Source organism: Parus major, chromosome 27 (genome assembly GCF_001522545.3).
Source record: "Parus major isolate Abel chromosome 27, Parus_major1.1, whole genome shotgun sequence".
NCBI classification, from domain to species: domain Eukaryota; kingdom Metazoa; phylum Chordata; class Aves; order Passeriformes; family Paridae; genus Parus; species Parus major.
Window position 1 is genome coordinate 3157208 of NC_031796.1, and position 21169 is coordinate 3178376.

General features: G+C 50.8%; 1 protein-coding gene and 2 long non-coding RNA genes across 3 annotated transcripts in view; 1 reads left to right on the forward strand and 2 right to left on the reverse strand.

Annotated features, from left to right (window-relative positions):
• Positions 1-21169, forward strand: part of MYO1D (myosin ID) — a 155826-nt gene that overhangs the window by 123280 nt on the left and 11377 nt on the right. The window lies entirely within an intron of this gene.
• On the reverse strand, positions 8104-11612 carry LOC117245551. The gene is made up of 3 exons (XR_004500321.1): positions 11476-11612; positions 10820-10926; positions 8104-9179 (listed from the first exon to the last, which is right to left on the reverse strand). It is a non-coding gene; the product is annotated as an uncharacterized LOC117245551 (long non-coding RNA).
• On the reverse strand, positions 12662-16453 carry LOC107215278. The gene is made up of 2 exons (XR_001525138.3): positions 16276-16453; positions 12662-13886 (listed from the first exon to the last, which is right to left on the reverse strand). It is a non-coding gene; the product is annotated as an uncharacterized LOC107215278 (long non-coding RNA).

Genomic DNA, 21169 nt, shown 5'->3' on the forward strand with positions numbered 1-21169 from the left:
CTTCTGTCCCTGTCTGTCCTGTCTGTCCCTGCCTGTCCCTGTCTGTCCTGTCTGTCCCTGCCTGGGGTGTCCCTGTCTGTCCCTGTCTGTTCTTCTGTCCCTGCCTGTCCCTGCCTGGCTCTGGTCCCGTTCAGTCCTGCCCAGCTCAGTCTCCTCTCCAGCATAACCATTCAAGTATTTATCCTTTCCCCTGCCCACAGGGATGTGTTAGATTGGGCACAAGCATCCCAGCACAGTGCAGGGGAGCTCAGGTTGATTGAGGTGACTGAATTAAGGGTCCCTTAAGTGTTAACACAAATCCAAGTTGTGTTTGTTTGCTTTTTTCCAAAAACCACTTGGTATTGTGGAATATTTGAACGAGCTTTCCTAACTTTGCAGGCACAGGAGGTCAGGCCATGCCAGTTAAAACTCAGAATGTTTTTCTCCAGGTAGCCCAGAGGGTCAGATGGCTGCTGGTGGCCTTGGGGGTGATCCTGTCACTTGGGCCAAGGGTGATGCCCTGCAGGGATCTCCTGTGACAGCCAGAGCAGATTTTGTTTCAGCCTTTCTAGGAACCAGCTGGAGCAGAGCCAGGGAGGACAGGGCGGGAGGGACAGCGGGGGCTGGGGATACAGATGTGCTTCTCCTGTGGCAAAGAGGAGGGAAAACAAATCCTTCCTGCTGCACACGGTGGCAGCGGTGCCTGGGAGGGCTGATGGGGATTTTGGGGTCCCCAGAGCAGGGACAATCACCATGGCAACAACAGCAGCATCCCAGCAGTCACTGTCACATCACCTCAGTGATCGAGTTCATCTCCAAATCCTAAACAATAACAATGATAACGATAACATGGAGATGCTTGGTGGGCTGGGGCATCCCTTATTCCATGGGGAGCCATCCCTATGGGAATTGCATGGGATTCCTAGAGCTGGGATGAGATGTGTCAGTGCCCTCCTGCATCCCCGTGGGCTCCAAGGGACGCTGAGGTCCCTCATTTTTATCTCCATGTGCTCAGGACAGTGTGTGGAGAGAAGCCCTGAGTGTGCAGATTCCTCAGTGCTCTGCAGAAACGGGGAAACAGCACCAAAAATCCCATTTCTGACAAGTCCCAACAATCTGGGGGGGTTTTCTTGGTGTGTGATTTAACAATAAAAGTAATTTTGCTTCTCAGCCCCCTGCCAAGCTTCAGCCACGGCTCAGGCTGTGCAGCACCACGGTGGGACAGGTATGGAGGGATCTTCCATGCTGAAAAGCTGATTATTGGTACAGAAAATTTTCCATATTGAAAAAAGAAGCCTCTCTTACCATGGGGGTAAAGCATCCTTTCCAATTATTGTATTTTCCTCCCTTATCTCCTGTATTTTCTCTCCCTTACTGGCCAGAGCTACAGCAGGGGAAGCAAACCCATCTCTGCATCTATAAAGGCTGAATTTTTTTATAGACATCTAAATATTTTAACACATGGAGACAATAACACTCTCCTGTTAAAAATAAGCAAGCTCCTCCGCCTTAGTTATGTGGCAGTTACCAAAAAATAACATCTACTGGAGCACTCAGCTGCAATTTAAAAGTAAAATTAAAATTTCGTGGTGTTTGTCTGGTTTGACAAGATTTATTGCAATCTCTCATTATGCAGCAGGTTCAAGGGAACCTCTCCAGAGGACACAGAACAATTTAGAAAATGAAAGCCTGAAACAGTTTATTATTAGAAGGTGGGTTGGAGTTTGTAGGGCTCCTACACGGAGTTATTTCATCTGGTACATTGGAGATATTTTTGCTGAAGCCATTAAACCCTTGGCACACAAACCTGTTATTAAAACTGATTTAGGCTAAGACAGGATAAATACTTTGAACTCTATTTAATTGACTTATTTCACTTCAGAATTCAGTCTCAGGCCCAAGACTAAAGAGAATTTAATTCACAAATTTCCCCTTCCTGCCTGTTTGTAGGTGCCAGCTCCAGGTCCCCAGTGTCCCCTGCTATGGCCCAGACCTCACAGCAGGTTGCAGTGTAAGAATATTTATCTTTTTCACTTGGATTCTGACCTTCAGAGTGGAAATATTTTCCTCCCTGTGTTGCTGCTGTTTTATGGCATTTGTGTGATGGCCTTGCTTGGGACACAAAGTGTTCCCTGCCCTCCCCCAGGTCACAGCTCTGCCAAAGGTCTCAGAACTCAGGAGTTCAGGGGGAGCTTTGTGTCCATGTTTGTGTTCAGCAAACATGGACCAGGAGGAAATTTCTGCTCAGATAAACAGAGATCAGGCTGCCCAGAGAATGGTCCCAGCTCCAGTGAGCTCCAAGAGCATTTGGACAGGGATTGTTGGGGTGTCTGTGCAGGGCCTGCGTGATCCTCATGGGTCCCTTCCAGCTCAGGATGTTCTATGGTTCTATGTGATTAAAATCTGGTTTTATATAGTTCATATTACGTTTTTATTGTCCTGGTTTTCCTCCTGCTCATGCCCCCAGCTCTCTCTGCATGATTTTCATGTCTGATGACAGCTCCACCTCTGTCTCTCAGCCCTGGCCAAACACTGCTTTTTCCTGGGTGTTTTTCTGCGTCCCTGCAATTACCTCGGCGTGTTTGCTGGGACCTGAGGTCTGACATGAAAGCAGACAGTGTTTGCTGGAGGGGAAGGGATGCACTTGGGATGCATCATAATTCCTGCCTGGAACTCTTGGAGCTGCAGGTCTGGGCACATCCTATGGGGAGACACGGGACAGGCTGGGCTGCCTCACACATGGCCACAGCGCTCCTTTGGCCAGGGGATGGCTCTTGGTGGAAGAGCCATCCCCTTCCCAGCAGAGTGTCCTGTGTTCCCTAAAGTTGAAGCAAGTTCTCTTTTTTGTGGTTTTTCTCCTTTTTGAGCAGTGCTCGTTCCCCCATCACTGTGACCTCTCTGCAGTTGTGCCCCACTTTGTGTTTGTTTTCTCCCAGGAAGGATTTTGGTGGGACTGCTCCTGTGTGCTCCAGCTTTGGAGCATCCCTCCTGGCACAGCCCTGGGTTTGTCCTTGTCCCTGGCACAGCTCTGGGTTTGTCCCTGTCCCTGGCACAGCTCTGGGGTTTGTCCCTGTCCCTGTCCCAGCTCTGGGGCTTGTCCCTCTCCCTGTCCCAGCTCTGGGGTTTGTCCTTGTCCCTGGCACAGCTCTGGGGTTTGTCCCTGTCCCTGGCACAGCCCTGGGTTTGTCCCTGGCACAGCAGCAGTGCTGGGACGAGCTGTGGAGCCTCACCCTGTGTGTGAGGAACACCAGGAGCCACCATCATATTCCAGAGCAAAATGATCCTTTGAGAAACCCCCAAAATGAAGGGTTTGAGACACCAGCAGCCAAAATCTGCTCGGGCTCTTGCCAGTGGAGTAAGGCTTAAAAAAATACAATAAATTATTTTATCTTGGGTATTTCGTTATGTGCTTAGCAACAACTCACATTACAACATGAATGTGTAAAAATGATTGAATGTAGCAGAATCAGAGAACAGCTTGTGTTGGAAAGGACCTTAAAGTTCATCCAGGGACATCTTCCACTATCCCAGGGTGCTCTAAGGCCCGTCCAACCTGGCCTTGAACACTTCCAGTGTCCATTTGTTGATGCAAACAGGAGCTCAGCTGGTCAAAACAGGAACCTGAACTTCCCAAAGAGCTCCCACAGTGTGCTCACACTCCCACCTTCCCCAGATCTTCCATGGGGGAGTTGGGGATGTGCAGTGCTCAGGGCTGGGATTGCTTGTGCAGCTCAGAAAAGGCTGGCATTTGTTTCATAACCTCCATTCTGAATTTCTGCTGGAAACAAACCCAGGCTACACAACAGTCCCAGTTTGGATTGGCAGGGTTGGCTTTGCCACATGGCTGGGATCAAGGTTGGAGGTTTCCTCCTCCAAATTCCCATGTGGATGGTCAGGGGTATCCTCAGGGTGACCCCACAGGGAGCTGCTGCTGCAACAACCTCAGCTCTTGGCATTGGAGGTGGTTGTTTGAGCTGAAGCAAAACGTGGCAGAGAGGTTCTCTGCAGTTAATGTGATAAATGTTAATTATCAGCATCAAACAAAAAGATGGGATAATAGATTCCCACTTTATAATCCCCCAGCATTAGGAGAGACATGTCCTGGCAGTGGCTTCTTCTCCCCAGTCTCTTCATAAACTCCAGTTTCTCAGGTAGCTAAGTGGTATCTTTGGGATGATGGAAATTAAAATACAGATACATAAAATACACAAAATCCTCCCAGACTGGGCCAAGAGCCTGGTGAGCTGTCCCTGGTGGTGCAATCAGTGCAGAGATTGTGGTACAGAAACTTCCCAGTAAATTAGGAGTGGAAAGGATAAAAAGTCCCAGCTGATGGGGGCTTTTTGTTCCTGTCCTGCAGCTCTTTTCAAACAAATGATAATAGTCTGATATCAGACTGCTGGTGTTCCCACCAGGAGTTATTGCCTCAGCATCCCAGCCCTGGAAATGGATGGGGATGCCTGGGAAACATCTGGGCCTGGAGGAGTGTTTGCTGTACATTGGAAAACCCCTGCAGACACCTTTGCCTCCAGAATTCCAACTGGGCTCCTTCAGGACTGAGCTTTCACAGTTCTGCTTTTCAGCCAAAATCTTTACTCTGGAGTTTCCAACTTCTTTTTTATCGACTTTCTTCTACATAAAATTCAAGAGCAAGTGTGGAGGTGGCACCACAGGCAACAGGAGGAAGCAGATGAGATCCTCTCCCAGGATCTCCCAGGGGTCTCCCAGCCCAGAGAAGCTGCTGGAAGCGTTCACAGATGATATCCATAGGGAAAATCTGCTTCCAGGTGGCATTAGGACCCAGTGGGAGGTGGGAGGTGGTGCTGAGGTCCTTTTCCTGGTGCCAGTTGTCCCCTGGCAGGTTTGGGCACTCGTGTCCCTCAGCTCAGGGTGGTTCATATCCCACGTGTGGAGGTGATTCAGGGAGTGCAGGAGCCCAGACCCTGGACTGGGAAACAAAAGCTTCCCATGGTTCAAGCAAAGCCCTTCCTTGGCCTCTGTGAACATCCTCTGCTAAAGCTTCAGCTCCTGACTCATTCTCAGGCTGATTTCATTGGAAATTCTAAACCTGCCTGAGTCAGGGCTTGTGAGGGGGAACCTCTGGGGGCTGTCTGGAGGCAACCCTGAACTGCTCTCCAGGATCACAGGGGGATGTTGAGTAGAACATCTCCTTGAAGATCCTCTTTGCAAGGATAAAACCAGGGAGGTGCTGCCAACAGAGCTGGAAGAACTTAAACACATTATCCAGAGAGATCCCATCAGAGAAAGGTAATTCTGGGAAGATGTGTGATTAGGGAAGCCCTTGATAATTCTCAAAGAGGAAAATGGAGGCAGGTCAGAGATCTGTGCTCGCTCAAACCAGCAATTCCCCATCACAGCAATGTGCCCCTGCAACTTCAGGATGCAAAAAAGGATCTCCTGACACCATGACCAAAGAAATTCTGTGTATTTATGGCAGTGGGGGATTTCAGAGTATTTGATCCCAGTAACATTTCCTAAAGGATGGAACTGACTGCTGCTCTCCACAGAGGGACGTAGAAAAGGATGTGATAAAAATGCTTTCACAGCAGAGCTACAAAAGTGATTTAAAATGCAGGAAACCAAACCATGTTAGCACTTGGTCAGGTCAGTCTGTCAGTTTATTGTCTCAGAGCTGGGTTGATTGTGAACACACAGAAATGTTCTCCCAGTTTTCCAGTATTTGTCACCATTTCTTCAGGGCCATGAAAGAAGCTTTGACACCAAATCAAGATTTTTTTGTTCATTTCCCAATCTTCCAACTTCAAACCATCCCATATCCCGTATGTCCCATGTGTGTGTGCTGCTGGTGCTGAGCTGGGGAAGGGCCAGGGAATGCCAGGGAACGCCAAGAAATGCCAGGGAATGCCAGGGAATTCCATGGAATGCCAGGGAATTCCATGGAATGCCAAGGAATGCCAGGGAATGCTAGGAAATACCAGGGAATGCCAAGGAATGCCAGAGAATGCCAGGGAATTCCAGGGAATACCAGGGAATGCCAGGGAATGCCAAGGAATTCCATGGAATGCCAGAGAATGCCAGGGAATTCTATAGAATTCCATGGAATGCCAAGGAATGCCAGGGAATTCCATGGAATGCCAGGGAATGCCAGGGAATTCCATGGAATGCCAGGGAATGCCAGAGAATGCCAGGGAGTGCCAGGGAATGCCAAGGAATGCCAGGGAATGCCAGGGAATGCCAGGGAATGCCAGGGAATGCCAGAGAATGCCAGGGAATGCCAGGGAATGCCAGGCAGCCCCAGGGATGAGAATCACGATGCTGAACCTTGGGACCAAACTCCAGTAGAATCTTTTTAGTTCCTCCAGGTAAGATCTGCCTGGAGTGCTGAGGGATGGTGACCAAGGAAGGGTTTAGAAGTTTCCAGGGGGTGCCTGGTTCCAGAACAGGGACCAAGGGGCACCCCCTGGGCACCTTTTTCTGCCTCACCAAAACCCCCCTGGTTTGTGTTTGAAATGGAGCTGTGGGGAAGAGCCATCCCTGCAGGAGAGGCAGGATGGGGGGAGCAGAAGTTGATGGAGCTTCAGAGCTGTGGAGAACAGGGACAAAATTGTTCTTTTTTACTTCCCTGCTGCCATCTGAGTGGTTCCAAAGGAGCAGAGCTGAGGGTGAATTGCTCCTGCCCAGCACCCATCAGGACAGCAGAGGGGGAGGATGTGGGGTGGAGCTCACCCAGGTGTCCCCCTGTCCCTCTTCCCCTCCCTCCCACCACACTCCCAGCGTTTTGCTGCCCACTGCTCCATCTCTTGCTGGCCAACAGCCACGTTCACTCTTTTATTTTAAAAACCCCTCTTTGTGAGCGTTTGCTGCGCTCGCCTGGGGCGGGCGGGAGCGCAGATGGACCTGAGCAGCATCAGGGCTTGGCTCTGTGCCTGCTTTCATTTTCACTCCATGGAGGAGCTCCTCGAGCTAAGCTGTTAAACCACAGCCAGTGCTGCTTTATTACTGCCCAGAATAGGTTTTGGCCACGGCTGTGGTTTGGTGCTCGTGTCCGGCAGCTCCGGTCAGAGCCACACGTGAGCCTGTCCCTCTCACCTGTGAGGTCTCACCTGAGCCTTTCCTCACCTGGACAAGGTTCATTTGGCTCCTGAGCAGCACCAAGGAGTTTTCCAGCAGGAAAGGAGTGGAGCAGTTAAATGTTCCTGCCCCATGGGGAGCATCCCTGGGAGCATTGGCTGCACCGTCCCCTCCCAGTTCCCCCAGCAGGGTTTGGGTGAAGCCATCCCAGACCCACGTGCCAAGAACCCCCTAATTCCATTGGGTTTCTGGCAGAGCAGATGGGTAGAAATTGTACAAAGAAATAGAAGCTCTTCTCCCTCCTTTTCTGTAGCCAGGGGATCAATCCCCGTTGCTACAGCAACTGATTATTGACATTTATTAACAAAAAGCCCACTTATGATTTGAAAGTGCTTATTCACAAAATCTGTTTGCACTTAAGATTCTATAAGGAGGCACAGTCTGCACTGCCTGACATTATCCAAACCCAACAGCTGATTAAATCCAACCAGAGCTTGGGCAGAGCTGGCAGAGCCCTTTCCACTCCCAACCTGCCAAGCCCTGCTGGGGCTGATGCCCCCAGTTTTCAGCTCTAAATATCCACTTATTAATTTAATTTCTCCTGTCTACTGACACAAGGGCAGAGGGGCTGGAGTAGATTGTTTGGAAGATGATTTTTCTGGGCTCTTGATTTACCAAAGACATTTTGTCCCAGGTAATGAGCATTAAACTTTCACAGAATCACAAATTGTGGGAGAAACCACAAGATAATTGAGTCCAACCATTGGTTTGGTCTCTACTTTAGAGGATATTCCCCTTATTTTGAGCATTTTCTGGTCTTCCAAAGTAAAAGCAGAAATGTTCAAAGAATGAGTTGAGGTGGGATTTCAACTGTATTGATTCTAGGCTGAGTTCAGTTTGTAAATATAGTTCCAAAACACTAAATATAACTGCCAACACTTGTTAATTGTTCTTGTTAATTCTTTGTGAGCTGCCAGTGATTTTACTAAATCAAGTTGTTGATTTAGTAATCAAAGTAATGACAGTGCTTCAAAATTCTTTTAATTTGAAGTGAGTTTGGATGCTGCAGAGTTAAGGAATCATGCTGGAAGCTTATTGCCAGTGGGGCTTTCTACAGACTTATCATTTTCAAACCCAGCATTTTGAGTTTGTTTTAGTGAAATGGTTGAAAAAGGCCAGTAAATCTCTATGGCAAAATGGAAATGTTATTTTGCACTTTGAGAACAATGGAAATGGGAAGTATTGACTAGGCCTAGGTTTAATTTAGGTTTTAATTATCATTTTTGTGTAAGTAGTCTTTAAATCCTTCCTACAAAGCAATCAACACTCCAGAGGTAAAATTCCACCCCTAGGAATTGAGGAGGAGGCAGCTCAAAATAGCACAGCACCCTCTTCTCCCTTTTTTTTTCTCCGTGTCCTTGTGCAACCAAGCAGCAGACAGCTCATCCCTGGGTTTTCCTCTCCTTTGTATCCCACAGATGAGGAGATAAAGGTGAGGAGGAGAGGCAGGAGCAGCCCCAGGTCGGAGTTCCACAGGCAGGAGGTGCCACAATCCTCTTCCAGCAGCACCATCCCATCTCCTGCAGTGCTCCTGGAGCCAGAGGCTCTACCCTGGGGTTTGGAACCAGGGCTGTCCCCTTTGCCAGGCACCACAGCCACTCCCTGCCCTGCTCTTCCTGCTGCTCTTGCTTCAGGAGGAGCTCAGGGCATCAGGAATGAGCACAGGCACATCCCTGGCTCAGCAGCAAATCCATCAACCATTTCTATTTTCCCAGTCCCTGCTTTTCCCTGTGTCCCAGGGCTGGGATGTGGGAGGTGCTGCCCTGTGAACATGCTCTGTCCCAGCTGCAGGGGGGTGTTCCTGGAGCTTTTCTCTCCATCCTGATTCCAGCATTAGTGGAGCTGTTGATGTCTCGTGGTCCTGTGCCTGGAAGCCTCTAGGGAAATCTTCAATTCCTCTGGATTAGGATCAACATCTCCTTGTCCTTAAAGGCTGTGAAGTGGCACCTCAGAGGCAACAACTTCCCTTCAGAGCTGCTTTCACAGGCAAAAGTGGAATTTTGGGAAAATCCTTTTCAAAGCTGTCATTCTGTTCATGGCCAAACCATCCCATCATTTGCCTTCTGTCTTTCCTTCATCAAATAAACCTGAGGAGAAAAGGCAGGTGGAGGCAGATACAGTCAGAGGCAGCAGGAGTTTTACCTGTTCACATCTGGAGTGTGGTGATGAGTGAGAGCAGTAGTGCAGTGATCACATCCATAGTGATGGGGCAAGGGAATGGCTTCAAACTGAAAGACAGCAGGGCTGGATGGGATATTGGGCAGGGATTGTTCCCTGGCAGGGTGGGCAGGCCCTGGCACAGGGTGCCCAGAGCAGCTGGGGCTGCCCCTGGATCCCTGGCAGTGCCCAAGGCCAGGCTGGACATTGGGGCTGGAGCAGCCTGGGACAGTGGGAGGTGTCCCTGCCATGGCTGGGCTGGAATGGGTGGGATTTGAGATCCCTCCCAACCCAAACCATTCCATGATCTTACAGTGCTCCTGCTGTACAGGAACAGCCAGACAGTGACACTTTGGGAAGGTGGGACCCAGCTGCCTGCAGAGGCTGCAGCCTGCGAGTCCAGGGCAGGGCTGGGTTTGGGTTGTGGTTTCCTGTGTGAAAGAGGACACAGAGGTGCTGCTCTGCAGCTTCTCCAGGCAAAGCTCTGCAGTGTGGGAGGCTCCAGTTCTCCTCTCAGGCTCAGCTTGGTCAGCAGGAAACATTGGGGATTTTCCAGCAGCCCAGGAGAGAGCGATGGGGATGGGTCTGGCTGGAACAGGAGGGCACAGGGACCTTTCAGGCCAAGAGGAGCCCACTGCCCCCTCTGCACTCCCCAGGTGCTGTTAAATGTCAGTGGGAGCTGCAGGGGAGCCTGAGCTCTGTGGAGAACCCAGTGACAGCTCAGGGGGCCTCTTGCCCCGGGCTGGGAATTTGAGACAGGCACCAGGATAATTCCACAGGGAAATCCTGCCTGCTTCAGGAGCTTCCCATTCCCAAACAGCAACTGGCTGCTTTGAAATCGATAGTGCATGGAAAGAGGGGCTTTGCATAAATTGAGTTTTCTCATCCTGCCTTCTGGGGAACAAGGATTGGGAGCTGGGGGCTCTCAGACCTTCTCTGGGGCACAGAGGCTCTGAGTTAACCAGTAAGGTACCAGTGAAAGGTACTGGAAATTACCAGTAAGGTGACTTTCCTTTATTCGTTTACTTCAGTGCCTTACACCTCCCACAGCAGCTGCTGTGCTGCCATGCCCAGGGATTGCAGATGGGAACAGGAGCCTCTCCTCCTGCCCAGCCCCATCCCAGGCAGCATGCCTTGGAAATTCAATATACAGCTCAAATGGCTTTCCTGACCCTGGTGTTAACAGCTGCTCCCACTGCTGGGGCTCGGGCTCCTGCTCCAGAGTGGAAATCCCAGGACACGATGGCTCCATGTGGGGCTGTTAATCAGCTCCTGGTCCCACTTGCTCCTTTCTCTCAAGTGGGATAACTCTGAATTTATCTCTGGAGCAGATCTGGAGTGCTCAGGGGGAAATGGGATAATCAGCCAGCAATTACCCAAGGGGCAGAGCAAAACCACGGAATCCCTTAGCTTGGAAAAGTCCTTTAAAATCATCCAGTGCAACCATGGAATCCTCGGGGAGAGCCTCTTGTTCCCCTCACTTCACACCTCCACCTTCAAATGCTTCATCCCAATAATGGGAAGAGTTTGGATGTGTGCCTCATCCTCTTGGCACAAGAGCATTGAGTACCTGGTAGAGCTGGATGGATTTGGAGTCACAGGGTGGATTTGGGGTCACGGGATGTGTTGTTTATGGGGTGAGTTAATGCAGAGCCTGCTGGGGTGAGACAGAAGTACCTGCAGACAGTGAAGTGAAAAAATCAGAGGCTGCAGTGACTGACTCAGGCTGGGGAGCTTTTCCCTGTGTGCACAGCAAAATCAGAATTTGCTAATAATATGTTATATTTTATATATATTTATACATATACTATATTTTAATATAATTTAAACGTTATATTAAAAAAACCACAAATAACAACAGCAAAAAAACCAGACAACAGCTTTTAAAGTTGTAGATACACTTGCAGGCTGCTGGGATCTCAACATTCCCAGGTCCTGCTCCTGCATCCCCAGGTCTTCCCCAAGGACTGAGCTCCCCTCTCACCCCTGCAGCAGCACTCGTGGGTCACACTCCAGAGGTGATGGAGGATGTGAAATATCACAGAATTATTTCTGTTGGGAAAGACCCCCCAGAACTTGGGAAGTCTTTGCAAAGGTTTCAGCACAGAACTGCAGATTAATTATCCTTAATTATGCTGCCTGTTGCTGGCAGCAGCTCAGCTCTTGTGGAAGGGACAGAAAGAGCCAAGAGTGACCTCGGTGTCTGCCCAAGGAGCTCAGAATTACCTGTCAGCAGCTGCTTTCTCCTGGTCACCAGAGTTTCCACATAATTCCACATAATTCCAGCCAGTAATTCCAGCTGTTCCCCTCTCATGCTGCAGGAATTCTTCAATAATTATAGGCAGCAATTTAAAGGTAGCTGCTTCTTCCCTGAGTGGAGTCATGGGAAGGTGCATCCACCCAGAGAGAGTCAGGTGAGTGTCATCACCTTTGGGAAAAGCTGCTCCAAAAAGATGCAGTGACAGGACACAGGGAATGCCAGAGGGCAGGGACAGGTCAGAGATATTGGGAAGAAAATCCTCCATGTGAGGGTGGTGAGGCCCTGGCAGAGGTTGCCCAGAGCACCTGTGAGTGCCCCTGGATCCCTGGAAGTGTCCAAGGCCAGGTTGGAGCAGCCTGGGACAGTGGGAGGTGTCCCTGCCCATGGCAGGGGTGGCACTGGATGGGCTTTAAGGTCCCTTTCAGCCCAAACCATTGAGGGGTTCTGTGGTCTCCTTCCAGCATCTGCTGCACCAGGCGTGACCTCCCTGAGAGCTGCAGGGCCAAGTCTCACCAAAGCCCAGGAGAGATTTCTAAGCTGCCAGGTCCTTCTCAGGTGGGTTTTTCTGAGCCTGGCAGTGATGCCACACTGGGCTTGGCAGCAGGAGGTTTCTGTGCCCTCTGTTCCTCAGGGATCCCAAGGAATTGTTTGGTTCTTGAGGCTGGAGCAGGATTTTAGTGCTGGAGAAATTTGCTTGACTTAAGGAGGGTTTTCACAGCACTCAGGCTCTGACAGGCTCTCTCCAGTCATCTGAACAAATCATTTGCTCTGCCAAGCCATGGAGGGTCACCCAGCAAGGCACAGAATTGCTTCACTCCCAGCCTGTGGTGTAACAGAACCTCACTCAGAGTGTTGGGTAAGAGCAGGATCTGTGCCAAGAGATCACTGCCCCACGAGGGTCACACCTGTGCTCGCTGCCTTTCATCCTCTGCCCTTTCCTGCTGACTTTTTGGTCTCCACTCCCTGTGCTCATGGGTGTGACAGGTCTGTGGTGTCACTGTGTCCCTGTGTCCCCTGCTCCAGGGTGTCCTCAGCTCTTCTCCCATCAGCGAGTTCTGCCTCCAGGGCTGCAGGCAGAGAAGCTCTGAGCTGCCAAGGGGAAGAGGTCAGTTCACTGTGCTGCACACAGGAAGGGAAAGCCATGAGATTGAGAACAGTTTCACAAAAAGATTTGATTTATTTTTTTTATACTGAAAACCCCATCAGCCGCCTCTGTCTGCACCAAAAACCTGAGGAGCAAAAAGTCCTGAGTGCAGTTTTCAACTGGACTGAAGAAAGTTCCACATGTGGGAAGTCAGTGGGAAGTGTTTGGAAGAGTTGTGATGGGAGGAAGATGCTCCCTGTGCAGGTTGTGTGGAGATGAAGGGTTAATTTGGCATTTGGGCCCCTGCAGCTGCCTCAGCCCCAGTGGGAGCAGAGCCCTCAGGCAGCAGGAATTGCTCTTTTTCCCAGAGATTATTTCACAGTGGTGGCATCTTATCTTGTCACTGCAAAGGCTCTTCAGAAAACATATAGGGAGCCTCTTGAACTGACGTGACAGCCTTGGAACAAAGAGTTCATCTGCTTCTGGGGGAAACATTTATTCCACAACTCATTTTTCCCTGTCCACAGCTCAATTTCTCAAGTTTTCAGGAGCAATGTGAAAGATTTAACTGTGGTGAGCCTGGAGGAGGATGGAGGCTGATTAGGAACTCGTTTGGGGGGAGATATTTTGCTCAGCTGGAACGACTGCAGCAAAATAAATTCATGCTGAATGTCTGAGCCATGATGTTTGATTTGTTAATGGCTTTGGCTTTGCAGGCATTTGGTTGATGTAGCAAATTTCTCAGTGCCATGTGCAGAAGTGCTGATTTCTCCCAGCACAGCCTCAAAATATGGAAGCAGAAATAGTGAAAATTCTGCCTGCTGAGAGATGGAGCTGCTGATGGTGAAGCTCCAGCATTTGGTAATTACAGACAGGATCAGGATTGTTGTCACTGTCCTTGCCACAGCCCTTGGAAGTGACCAGTGTTCCCTTTGGGCTGGAAACCTTCAGGATATCTCGTGCCATGTCATATTCTTAGATAAATTTATCTGTCTGTGGAGAAATTGATCCAGGAGCATAAAACCCTGCACATCACCAGGTCCATCTTCTTGCAACCTTGGCAGCAGCACCAAATCCCTGTGGGGTGTTTGTGTAAGGATGGGATGAGTCCAGAGGGATGAATCCAGGGGGCCAGAGGGTCCCAGTTTGTTTGGGATGATGACTCTGTTGATGGAGTTGCAGCAGTGGCATTGCCAGGAATCACAGCCTTGGCTCTGATCCATGCAGAGCAGCAGGTCCAGTGTGGGAAGGGAAGAGGCTCAAAAATAGCATTTCAGGGAAAACTTGCCCTCCCTGCAATCAGAGATAGGAAGAAGGATCAATTCTCCTGCAGCTGAGGATACAAACTGTACCAGACAGTCATTAAATGCATTTTCCTGTGCCTGGTAACATGGCTCTGCTCTCAAGCTGCATCCCAAGCCTGCTCAGGAACTGACCCGTGGTTTTTCCAGGGACATGGGGGCTCCAGGGGCTTCACTGCCGGGTCACAGGCACTCACCAGCCCTTCACTGGCCCTCTCCCTTCAGGCTGAACCCTCCTTGCACCTTCCTGGGGCATCACCTTGCAAAAGCTGGATGAGATTTTCCTCAGATCATTAAAACCCTGCCTGATAGGGCTGGGATGTGGATCCAGCCCATGATCTGCAGCGTGAGATCAGCTGCCTGCTGAGCAAGCTGGGTCTGGGGCAGATCCCGTGGGATTGGCTGTGTTTTCAGGAGAGGCAGCTGGTGACAGACATTTGGGTGTTGTGTGTCCACACTGTGTTTATGGAGCTGTTGTTCTGCAGTGACACCCCAACAGGAAAATTAAATGTTGTGCAAAGGCTGAGAGCCGGTGAAGAGGAGAAGCTCCAGGGAGAGCTCAAAGCCCCTTGCAGAGCCTAAAGGGGCTCCAGGAGAGCTGGAGAGGGACTGGGGACAAGGGATAGAGGGCCAGGAGCCAGGGAATGGCTCCCAGTGGCAGAGGGCAGGGCTGGATGGGATATTGGGCAGGGATTGTTCCCTGGCAGGGTGGGCAGGCCCTGGCACAGGGTGCCCAGAGCAGCTGGGGCTGCCCCTGGATCCCTGGCAGTGCCCAAGGCCAGGCTGGACATTGGGGCTGGAGCAGCCTGGGACAGTGGGAGGTGTCCCTGCCATGGCTGGGGTGGCACTGGGTGGGATTTGAGGTCCCTTTCCAGCACTCTGGGTATCAGCCTGGAAATGTGCATTTCCCCCCCAAACTCTGCATTTCTGTAAGTAAGAATCTCTTTGTTTATGCACCTGTTTTTCATGCCAGCTTTGCCACAGGGAAGAGCATTTTTCACATGATCCAACACATTTTTTTAGCTATTTCTGCAAATCCAGACTCCTCGTGGAGTGAGGCAAAGGAAAAGTAGAAATAGGTCAGGTATTTAAATAAGATGTAGTTGTCTCTCTTCACAGCAAGTTGCTTTTTTTCCTGCCTATGTGAATTGTGCTAATGTATCAGGGAATAAAGAGAACAAAGGGAAGCAGAAGTGCCAGTGTTTTCATTCTGGGATTGCAGCTTCAGAGCCCTTTACTTTGCAGAAGTGAAACTGAGACCACTCTGGAACAGCTCAGCAAATGCTCCTGAAATAATAACCCCCAAATTGTCTGCTCAACCTCTCTGAATACACAAAATCCACTTAAAACCCTGCCTGTCATTCTGCTGTCACATAAAAAATTGATTTCCCTGCTCTGAGCCTCGTCCTTGGTGCCTTGCAGTGTCATGAATGCATAATATTAAGGAAACAGGGAAATTTGGATGTTCTCAGGAATTGTCTGGCTTGAAATGCAGAGAACAGGCTGCCCTTGGTCGTTTGAGGTGCATTTGGATTTCTCAGCTTGAGTTTGTGTTCCAGGAGTGCCTGTGGCTGGTGCCACCCTCCTGCCAGGCCGGCTGTCACCTCAGCTTAGGCTGATCTCACTGCTCCTGCTCCTTGGAGAGGACATTAGGAATCCACAATGAAATTCCTCTTTTTAAATATCTGCACTAATGGCAGGACTCTGTTCCTTGACTTTAAAGTTTTGTGATGGAAAGAAAATCTTCCTTACAAAACTGCCCCAGCCTCTGTTCTCCCCAGGCTTTGTGTCTTCAATCCCAGCTCACCCCAGTGCTCCCAAGTGGAACAGGGATGTTTTCCCTCATGCCTGAAATTTGATTAGGATCCAAGTGTGTCATTGGGGTGCTGTAATGCTGATCCAGAGGTGATGTCAGTTCTGGTTTGAGCTGGGCTTTCCCTCATGGACAGTTTCACCTGGTGGAGGAAGCAACTTTTCCCTTCATTATAGGACATGGGACTGCTGTAGCCCAATCAATCTCACCCTTCCTTCCTGCCTTTCCTAAAACCCCCCTCTTCCTCCTTAACCCTTAACCTCATTCCCTGCTGCAGTTACTGCTCTTCTTCTCTTTTCTGCCCAAAATTCTCTTTAATGCCCACCATCCCCATCCTTTGTGCTGGGAGAGAGGCCAGATTTCCTCAGGACTGTTTACAAAGCAGCACTCTTGGGGAAGTTTGGTGTAGATGAGATTCATCAGCCCCCACCACCCCGAGAACAGCTGTAACCTGTTCAGACACCATCCTTAAAACAGCCCAACCCAAGTGCTCTGAGTCACTTCAAGATCTGGGTTCTTGTTCCTGAGACCCCTGGGCTCTGCCCAGGGATTTTTCAGTAGCACCAACCTCAGTCCAAGCTGCTCCTTGGCTTTCTTCCGACCTCCTCCTGTGTTTAACCCCCTTTTTAAGCCCTGCACATTTGCTGTGTCTCTCCAGGCTTCTCGGAAGGGCCCTGGCTGTGCTCTTGCCGCAGGGATCGGAGGGAAGCAGCAGCGGGTTCAGAAGGGAAGCCTGGCTGCGGTGATGGAGCAATGCGAGATCTGCCCTGAGTCACCCTGACTGTGCTGTTTCCCCTTCCCGTCCGTCACCCCCAGCCTGACCCTTCCCTGCCCTGTTCCTCAGCCTTGGGGATGTGTTTTTAGCTGTCCTTGCTTTGCCAGGACAAGGTGTTTGAAGGGAGCCGGAGCTACCTGCAGCGTCCCTGCTGCCACATCGCTCCCATCACACGGCTCCCGGGAGGGACAGCACAAATCCCAGCGGTGGAACAATCCCCGTGTCCCAGCCATTTCCCTTCTGGCCCTGGAGAGGGGCGTTTTTAAGAGGAGACTCCTCAACATCAGCTTAAAAGCCTGTCATTAATTGAAGGATGATTCAGCTTCCTCAGCTGAAGTGTCACCATGTGGATGCTGGGAGAGGAGGAGGAGGAGGAGCTGCCTTCCTCGCTGGCACCGAGCCACGAGCACCCCCTCCCTCTGCGCCCCCATTCCGCAAGAACCCATGGATTTAACAGCCAGGAACGAGCTGGTTTTGGCCCCAAAGGCGTGGGGAAATGCCCGAGAGGGGACTTCGGGCAGCTTTGTGCTTCTCCAGGGGATGCCCGGCTGCGGGGAGCAGTGAATGAACCCGTCCCGCTGCTCTGCAGCCCCGCTTGGCTGGCAGCGATGAGGCATCAGATGGGATGAGGGATATGCAGGTTGCTATAGCGACCGCGAGCTGCAGAGCCGGGAGCAGCCGCTCTCCATCATCCTTCCAGCGCCCCTCCAGCACCCCCAACGAGCCCTTATCACCCCCACATCCATCCCATCCCATCCCTGGCCAGCACCGTGCCCGTGCTCCTGGCCCTGGATGTTTCCCAGGGTGGCAGAGCCCTCCCGGCACATCCCAGCTCCGGCTTTAACGAGCTCAGCAGGGATGTGCATGGAATAGAAGGGAGCTGAGCTGAGCTGAGCTGAGTGTTTGCCCCGGCTCTGCAGCGCCCGCCCAGCCCTGCACAGCCCCCCCGTGAGCTGGCACCGAGCCGGAGCTGGGGGTGGGATGTGCCAACCCTGCTTCCCATCCCCTCTGCTGGGCACAGCCCTGCTGCTGTTGTCCCTGTGGCTTCCAGCCCCTGGAGCCAGGCAAGCCGAGCTGGTGACTCCACCATAGCAAATTGTCCTCTCTCTTATCCCAGCTGCTTCCTGGCAGCCTCACTGGCACAGGTGGATCCCAAGGAATAATGAGAAGAAAGCAGAGAATTTCAAAAGGGTCCATGCTATTTGTTTTCCTATCATGATTTTGGGTGATCTCTGGGAGCTCCGTGGCAGCTTCCCCCTTGTTGTGGCTTCAGACCTCTGCCAGGCTCTAAAAATATCCATTTAATTCACAGCCCTGCAGTGGGAAAAGCAGAGCTGCTCATCCCTCGGGATGGCTGGAGGTTTTCTCTGTACCAAAGCGAGAGCAGAGCTTCTCTGTGCTGTTGTTTTCCAGTGTAAAGCATCCATCAGCTGTTCCAACCACTCCTTGCTACTCCAAAACTGTTGCCCCTTGTAAATTTGAGTGGGAAACTGATGAATAATCCCACACATTTCTCCTCTCCATCAGCCCCCTGTACCTCACAGTCTTACAGATGCTGAACAAACACATCCCAGATGCCTGAAAGGTTCTGGATTCCCTCTGAAGTATTTTTTTTGGGGGGGGTGGAATTTCTACCTTCCTTAAACTTCAGCAGGCAGGATTTGATCAGCAGCTGCTGAACAGGCTGGGAGCATCCTTTGAGGGGGGATATTGCAAATGTGCCCCAGTAAATGTGGGGCTGGTGAGTTCATTCCCCCAGATGGGCCAGGAAAAGGAGCAGCACTGGGAAGAAAATAAAAGGAAAAACTTTTGCTATTTCTCAACCCAGGAATTGAGTCCATGATGTCCCAAACAGGAGGCAGCTCTGCACTCATCTTCCTAAGTGCTCTTATTTTATTTATGTGCTGGTGCATTTCTAATGCCAGGCTCTTGGCATCACCCCCATGTGCTGCTTTCCTCTGCTCCAGCCAAGGACTTGGAATCATATTTTTGGCATGGTGGTTTTTATAAAATATGTAACACTCCAGCATCTTGCGGCCGCAGCAGAGCCGGGAGCCGGATGGGCTCTGACTCCCCAAAGCTCTGCCAGGCTCAGAATAGCTCTGAAATGTGAGTTAATTGGAGGCTGCAGAAGAAGCTGCAGTTTATCCCTGGTGCTGTCAATGCTGAGAGCAGGGTGGGGTTGGGGAGGTGAAGGTGAGCAGCACGTGGGGACTGTGACGTGTCCCCATCACCCTTCTGCTGCCACCAGGAGCCACAGGCCCCACATGCCCTGACCCAACTCTCCCCACCCTTTTCCTTCCCTTCAAAAACTCAAATTACATTGAATTCTGAGTGAATTTAATTCACAAAATCATTGAACAGTTTGGATTGGAAGGGACCTTAAAGGTCATTTAATCCACCTGTGGTATGACAGGGATGAGGGAAGGAGCACTGGGTGGATTTTAGGGTTCCCTCCAGGGGGGTGTGTGGCAGGTTGGGGGCCTCTACCAGGATGTTCCATCCATCATCCATCAGCCCTGGCTGCCATGGGGGGCTTGTAGCTGCCTCCACCCCAGGGAATGGGAAATTTTTCGTTTTGGCTACTGGTGGAAATGAAATATTTAACACAATATTGGTGGGTTTTTACTGGTTTTTTTTAAGCTCCTTCATTACTGCAGGTTCCCAGGAAATGCCCTGTTGAGTGAGCCTGTGTTTTTCTTCCACAAAACCCCTGAGCACCTTTAGGGAGTTCTCATGGGGGATTAATGGCATCAGGCACTGGGAGCTGGTGGCACAAGGGGTGAGAAAACCTGAGAACCACAAAGATGAATTCCCAGCCCCCACAGGAGCAGAGCTGAGAGAGCCTGGAGCCTCCTGTGCTGAGGAGGGCAGGGAAGGGGAAATTTATACATGGAATGGTTTGGGTTGGGAGAGCATCTCACCTTGGGCAGGGACATGCACCAGCCCAGGCTGCTCCAAGCCCTGTGCAGGCTGGCCAAGGATGAATTAATAGCCCAGAGGGGTAACGAGGTCCAGGCAAGATTTAGCTGAGCTCAGGGCCTCCCGTGCATCCCTCCCACCCCAAAGCTCACCATGGTCAGCTCAGGGCCAGCCCCGTGCCAGGGCTTGGGGTGGGGATTCAGGGCTGGTCCTGGTCCAGCAGGGGGATGGAGTTTGGGTGGGGTTGTGATCCCTCTCTTGGATGTCACATGATAGGAACAGTGACATTCCCTCTGTATCTCCATGGCCCAGGCTGCAGGGACACACCATGCAGGGACACACAAAGTGATGTCTTAAACCACTTCTGGTTTTTTATGGTTTCCCACCATAAAGTACTGCTTTGGGGTGCAGCCCCATGGCTGGGACCTGCCCCACTGGCTTGCCCTTGGATGTTTGGGTGTTTTACAGCCCAAGCCCCCAAAGCAAGAGAGCAGCCCTGGGAAGGGCAGGGGAGGAGCAGCCCCTGCCCAGGAGCACCTAAACCAAAGGGGTTTGCTGGAAGGGACAGAAATATTTCCCAGCTCGCTGGCATTCCCAACTCTCCCTGGCTCCTGAGGAGGGATGCAAAACACCCCAGGTCCCAAATCAGTGAGGAAGGAAGTGCAGCTCAGGTCTGGTCTAGGACCTCCCAGCCTTGGGAACAATGGGAATAAATGGATTTTAGGAATGAGAGAGCCCAATACTGAATGGACTGGGTTTGTATCTCAGCCAGAGGGGAAGGAATACACCTGCATGTGCTGCAGACACATCATGGAAAAGGCCCAGCAGTGTTGTGGCAGCTTCTGTCATCTCAGGAAAGTGGATTTTATGGCTCAAACATCTCAGTGCAGCTGGCTTGGCTCTGCCTTGCCCTGTGCCATGGGACATGTGTGACACTTTGCATTGGGAAGAGGCACAAATTAACAACTCTTGTTGCTCATTAAAAGGGAAAACCAGCGTTGTCACAGCTCAGCAGTGTGGTGATGAAATCTGTGTCACCGAGCACTCCCCAAAAGCAGCTGTGCTTTGCTCTGGTAACTCAGTGTCAGTGTGAGCTGCACAGACAGCACATGGGCAAGGCTGAGCCACAAAGGCTTGAAAGCCACTTCTTAAGTGGAGGGGTTGAGTTCTCAGCTCCCACTTTAGCCTGGTGCTTCTGGCATTAATAAATTGTTTCAGAAAAGCCACTTCTGCATCCTCTGAGGTGATTTGCCTGAGCAGAGCACGAGACACAAAAGAAAGATACTGTAAATATTGGCTGTTTTTGAAGATGGAAAAAAAATTCAGTGTCTCAAGTGTCATTTGACTGCAGATAATGGTGAAAAATCACACGGTGAGGAAGGACCTGGCAGCTGTGATCAGCTCAGTGACCTTTCCCAGCATCAAAATGCCTGGAGCACTTGGTCTGACCTTTGACTATGGAAATTCTCCTTTTGATCCTGACTTGAGATCTCCTTGATTCGTGTCTGACATTCTTTGTAGCCTCTTTTCCAACACTTTGATCTGTCTTAATGTCTGATCTCTGCCAAGGCCACCTGGCTCTGAGGAGCTCAACAAGCGCAGAGCTCCGAAAAGCCGGTGGAGCTGGGGAAAAACATCCTGGGAGCCCTGAGAGGCTTCACAAGGCAGGGCTGGGAAAGCTCTTGGTGCTTCCAAATGTTTTCATCTCCCTCATGGCACGTGTGAGTCACAGACTGTGTGTGTGTGTGTGTGTGTGTCTGTGTGT